This window comes from Chrysochloris asiatica, unplaced genomic scaffold (genome assembly GCF_000296735.1).
Source record: "Chrysochloris asiatica unplaced genomic scaffold, ChrAsi1.0 scaffold00482, whole genome shotgun sequence".
NCBI classification, from domain to species: domain Eukaryota; kingdom Metazoa; phylum Chordata; class Mammalia; order Afrosoricida; family Chrysochloridae; genus Chrysochloris; species Chrysochloris asiatica.
In genome coordinates, this window is record NW_006409000.1 from 900,562 (window position 1) to 907,014 (window position 6,453).

Consider the following 6,453-nt stretch of genomic DNA (forward strand, 5'->3'; position numbering starts at 1 on the left):
GAGCTGAGCAGGGACCATCATTCTGAGAAGCTGAACTGAGGAGTCCTGATAAATAAGGGCAGATGAGAGCTGACTTTTTATCTCAAATTTGCAAAGGCACATTTTCCCAGGGGAATAATATGCAAATCCTGTGGTGGGCACTGTAGTGAGGAAAGGGGAAGGTGTGTGTCCCTAGTGAGCAAAACATCATAAAGTAGGTCTGTGTTTGGAAGAAGAGGTTAAGTCTTGGCTGCTCTCATGAGTGCTAACTGCTGACTGTGGAAGCCTGAAGCCTAGACAGGACACATGGCACAAGGCTCTGTCACTCTAAGAATGTATCAGAGACCCTGATGATGTGGAGATGGGTGTCCTGTTTGCTTCCCACCCAGAAATCTAGAAGAACAACGGGTTCATTTCCCCATTGTTGTTGTTGTTAAGTGCCGTTGAGTCAGTTCTGACCCATAGTAACCCTGTACAGGGCTTCCGAGGGTGTAAATCTTTATGGGAGTAGAAAGCCTCATCTTTCTCCAGTGGAGCGGCTGGTAGTTTCGAAGTGCTGACCTTAAGATTCACAGCCCGATTCGTAACCACTACACTAGCACAGGCTCCTTAAAGTGTGTCTTTAAATAAGGGATGGGCTTAAGATGAAGTTTGTCTGATATATACTAATATCAGAAGGAGCTCTGGTAGCATAGTGGTTACAAATTGGGCTGCGAACCTCAGGGTCAGCTGTTTGAAACTACCAGCTGTCCTGCAGGAGAAAGATGAGGCTTTCTGCTCCTGTAAAGGTTTATAGTTTGGAAACCCTGTACAGGGTGGCTATGAGTCAAAACCGACTCCACAGCACATAACAAGAACAGCTAATATCAGGCTACCAGAATTCCTGGTGTGGCGCTGTGAGTTCATGTGCTGAACATCAAAGTTGATTTGAAATGCAAGGTCGGCAATTCAAGATCATAAGCCACTTCTCAGGGCCCCAATGCTGAGGTTTGAGTGGGAACTAACTCCATGATGCTCAACAACACCAACGTCTATTTAACAATGTCGCATGCCAATCTTAGAAACTATTTTCCTGAGATCCAGTGAACTACACGTTAAAACAGTATTTAAATCAAATAACGTGACAGGGAGATTAAAATTAGTCTCTTACTGATATAGAGCTAACAGTCCAGTTGAAAGCACAAAGGGAAAGGGAAAGAAAGTTATACCTCAGAAGGTAAATGAGATATTCTTGGTAAAATATTGTTACAATTTGGCTTATCACAAGATATTATCTTATGAAGTTATAATTAGGTTTTATTAAAAAACAGACAGAAAGAGCTCTCTCAACTTTTTGTCATGAAAAACCAGAAATTTACGACGACTCCTGTTTCTTACTTAATATGAGAGCATAGGTGTCTCTCCTGGCCTGTGTGTTGACATTCCTGAGCCATGAATCTGTGGTTCAAAGGTAGACTCCATATGTGGGAAGATACAAATCAGTGCCAGTTTAGTGTTTCAAAATAGTCTGTCCCTATTACTAACATTTTCATGGACCTTCATTTAAAGGTGGTTAATTTTCAGGGGCACTATCTGCCCAGTGAAGGAGCTCTGGTAGTGTAGTGGTTACGAACAGGCTGCTAATCTCACAGTCAGCAGTTCAAAACAACCATGAATCTTAGACTTTCTTCTATTTCATGATCTTTCCTGCTTGCTCTTCTAAGAAGTTGTGAGAGATTTGTCTTCAAGCTCACTTCCATCCCTTCAATTGTACTTCTTTGCTCTTTCAATATATTGTCCATTTCTGATATTTTGGTATTAATCATTTGGACCACTTTAGCAGGTTTTGAATTGTTTCCAATGCTATTTCTATTTTATTTGATTGTTTCTCTAGCATTTTCTGACTTCTTAAGTTTCCTTAACTTTTGTGGAACATTTGGATGCCCCTCAATATCATTCTCTTAAATTCCTAATCAGGCACATCCAAAGCCTCTACTCCTTTCAGTGAAAATTTATGGTCTGCCTCAGCACATTTGTCTTCTTTCCAGACTTGAGGAGAAACTTTTTGTAGCTGTCTAGACACAGTGGTGCTGTTGTATATTCAATAATTAGATGAATGTATACTGATGTCTTCTTAAGCTCTCTGCCTCCTGATCGATGTGATCAGGAGATGGGCTTCTCTTTTCACTTCTCTTACTGTTTTATGCACAGTGGGTTTAGCAGGTGTTGATTATCTATGCTGTTTTGATGTATAATAGCTGGTATTGGTTTGCCCCAGATGGTGGGATTTTATAGGTGTGATTTTAGCTTGGCTGTAATGACAGTAATTGCTGTCTCTCTTTGTGTAAGACAAGGAGAGAAAGAGCCCCCACCCCAAAAACAAAAGTGACCACAATCACCAAAGAAAATCAAAACAAAGCAAAACATACCAAAAATCGTAGCAAAATATGAGTAAGACTTTACTACCTCCTTTTTGGCTTCTTGCCTTCAGAGCTGCCTGAGAAATTTCAAGATGTTCCCATTACACCTTAGGATGTAACTCAAGGCTTTTTATTCCGTCTTTTTCCTCCTTTCTAGCTTCTCTCCCCTCCCCTCAAGATCATTCAGGTATTTCTTCTAGGGATAACCAGCCTAAGCCTGGCCAGGCTCATTTTGGAAGACAGTCCCATTTAAAGCGATTTCTGTTGACTCTTCCCCCTTCTTCAAATCTGTGTCCAATGATCCTTGCTATGCTGATCTTTGCGCGTATCCCCTCAGGTCTGACAGCACATGGGGCCTTGTTTTGGCTGATGATACTGAGTTTCTCCAGCATGTCTTCTCACAGATGTAATCAATTGGATTCCCAAGTATTCCATCTAGGGATGTCCATGTGTATAGTAATCTTTTATGTTGTTTAAAAAAGGGTCTTTGCAATGAACAAATCATTAGTCCTGCAAAATTCTATCATGTGATCTCTAGCAAAGATGGAGATGGGGATTATAAGTAATCTACATCAGCAGGAAAGGAACAACCACATTGGAAATAAGAATGCTGATATAGTGTAAAAAATAGAATCCAAGTTGCTGAACAATATGAATAGAAATTTTTGAATGGGAATGTAATTTGCTGTGCAAAGTTTCAACACAACACAATAAAATATTTAATATAAATTAACAAACTGTATCTGGGCAGTTTTCACTATTGTTGTTGAGTACCATAGAGTCAGTTCTGACTTATAGTGACTCTGCACAGGGTTTCTAAGGGTGTAAATCTTTATGGGAGCAGAACACCTCATTTTTCTCCGTTGGAACCACTGGTAGTTTCAAACTGCTGACCTTGAGGTTAGCAGCCCGATTCATAACCACTATGCTACTAGAGTAGAAATGTGCATAAATGTGAATTGTTGTCTTTGTTGTAGTTGGTAAGTGTCACTGAGTTAGTTTGACTAATAGCAACCCAATGCAAACCAGAATAAAATATTAGGGAAAAAAAAAAATGATCTTTAGCTGAAGTTAATGTTCTCTAAGGCAGAACTTCATAAGTTTCATAAAGATTATTTGATACCTTGTGAAAATGCAGACTTCCCTCTGTACACGTATGGTAGAGCATACAATACTGCATTTCTAACAAGCTCCAAGAGATGTCTATAAAGGTTGCTGTGGCCACATTGATATTTCTTTCTTATTCATCAAGGCATGCTTTTCATGTATTTTGTGGAATGATTTATTCATATTTAATGCAATTTCACCATGTTTCTGTTTACTTGATGACTAAATAAAGATTCTTTTGTTTTTATGCCAGAAAGCTGAAGGTACTTGTAAGCATGTCCAGTTATAGTCTGGAGCCACAGATAAACAAAACTCTGACAATGAGGATGACGGTGACTATGCTGGGTGTCAGCTTCCAACTCCACATCATCATCACATCTAGAAGTAATTTCCCAGAATCCCTTTTCCTCTATGACTTCCTGTGGAGTTTCTCAGTGAGGAGCCATCACTGAGAATGGTAAAACAGAAGAAGAGAATTCAACATGCTTCATCAGCCACAGTGGGCAGACAAGCAGAAAGAGGTGAGGGCAGAGGTCCACCTGATGATGATGTGTTGCAGGGAGTGGAGAGGAAGACTTCAAACCAGTTAATTCTGATTCCAAACATCTGCTGACAATGTACATTTCTTACAATTTCCCAGGCAGTCCTGGTCCTGATATTTAGGAGCCAATTCTGAGAACTACTGTAGATCAATGGTTGTACAAAATGACTATACATAAGACTCACTGGGAATTGTCTTAAACTGTAGGTTCTGATTTCGTATATCTATGGTGGAAATGCAAATTCTCACCAGTTCAAAACCGAACAAATAATTTAGAAGATCTGGTTGAGAACATCAGACAAACATACCCGGGCTCCTAGACAGGTCCAAGACCATGCGGTTATAACCATATGATCAGTGGTAGATGCAGTCAGAATCTGGAGAACCACCAGAAAATGAATCATTACTTTTATGTGCTTACCTATCACTCCTAGGGATTTGAAAGATTGGGTTTAGATTTAATTCTCTATATTAAAATCAACCCTACTTGGAATGATGCTTCTGATGTGGACAATTATAAGCACTACCAACTGAAGATGCAAGAAAATGTACAAATAATTTAAAAAAATATTAGTGCATGGGTCTAGATTGTCAAGAAAGGGACCAGGCACGGATTATATGTCACTGATGATCAGTCATCTCCAGCTAAACAATCTATTAATTTTCTTTAATGGATGTTGTGTCCTACCGCTTTCTTTTAAGGCAGCCAAAGTCAGGAGTGTTTTCCATCTACATCTGCTGTGTGTCAGCTGCTTTATAGTCTGTTATTGCACAGGTTCATGTTTCTGAGCTCTGGAAACAAGTTATCTGAACTCTATGGCACTGTCACTTTAATTTTCTTTCTTTCTTTTTTTCTTATCACCCTATATTGTGCCAGATCTTCACAACTGTAACATGATTTAAATTCCATAATGAGTCCCCAAGAACAGTCCACCCAAAGTAAAATCAAATTTATCCATCCATTGTAAGATGACCCATCCATAGAATATATCTTAGTCTAATAGAGTCATCATATTGTAGTTTTTGGAAGAACACTTTCTACCCAAGAGAAGTTCCTCCTTACAGCTGATTCTGCTGTCTGCCATTCACATGTTGGTGTTGTTTTGTGTGCTACCTCCAGCTGCTGAGTCTTCATACAGCACACAGATGGAGCCATCCTCTCCGATTGTGTAGCATGTCCAGTTATAGTCTGGAGCCACAGTAGGAGACTTGTAGGGGTCAACCCAGAGTGTGAGTTCCCTGGGAAGAAACCTGAACAGCTCTTAACTGCTCAATTCAAGGTGCTGTGCTGCCTGTCCAATCAGAGGATCCATTTTGTGGTTGATGTGAACACAGCGGTAACCTGATCCTTTGCACAGCTTCTCTGGAAATCAGTGATGTTTATAATATTCTGCCATTAGCTCCTGCAAGCTCTGCCTGGAGGTCTGTGGTTGTCACTTGCTCATGAGCACCTTGGTGAGGAGGAACTTGAAGAGGAAGGCAAGGAGGGCTGGGCAGAGAAGTGATTCTAAGGGGCTGTGGAGAGGATGCCCCATGGTGACCAGGACTCCTCAGCTTTGCCAGGACAGCATTGTGACCACCCAGGGCTCTCCCACAGGACAGAGGACTGAGAGGAAAGGAGGGTGTGAGGAGTGGATGGCTATATTTTTTCTTCTTTCTTTTTAGTAAAATGCTATTTTCAAGACAGAAGACGGCAGGAGAGAGGAAGAGATGAGCAGTAGCTGCCTGGTCACATCACTCAGACCCCACAGCTGCTCTCACCTCCAATGCTCAGCCTCCATTGCTCACAGCAGCTGCATTGCCTGCTCCAAGGGACGGAGATGTCATTTGCTTTCTTTCTTGACTGCTGGTTTCCATGAGTCTTGATATTGGGTTCAAGCAAAATGATGTCTCCAGCCTTGGAAACTATAGCAAGCAGTTCTACTCTGTTCTGTAGCCATCACTATGAATCCAAATCAACACAAAAACAACTAGGTTAGTTAACCATTATAGGAAATGGAGACAGAGAAAGACAAATGACAAAGAAAACTTAAAGCTGCAATAGTACAGAGAGCTGGATCCAGATGCAAGAGTAAGAAAACCCACGCAGTTCTCCAAAAGAAAAATAAAACTGAAATAAAATTTAAAAAAAAGAAATGATAAGAATTTTATATGAATAAAGAGTAACATATCTTCATGAAAATTTCAGAGACTAGTAGGAACATGATAGAAATTTTTGATGAGCACCTCTCCATCGTCACTGTTCTGAAGAAGCAGCCTTATTTTCACTTTGGGATTTTGACATCTGGCTCTGGCGAGATCAGAATTTTCATTATTAACAAAATATGCTGTTTGACTAGGTGCATCAGACAAACGTCATCTCAAAAGTTGGACTTTTGAACAGCAATTTGAATATTATGAAAGGTATTTCTACTATGAGAAAAATGT

The 6,453-nt window shown here is 40.2% G+C and overlaps 1 pseudogene; it reads right to left on the reverse strand.

Annotated features, from left to right (window-relative positions):
- Nucleotides 1–5,018: 5,018 nt before the first annotated feature.
- Nucleotides 5,019–5,561, reverse strand: LOC102842217 (annotated as a pseudogene).
- Nucleotides 5,562–6,453: the final 892 nt, after the last annotated feature.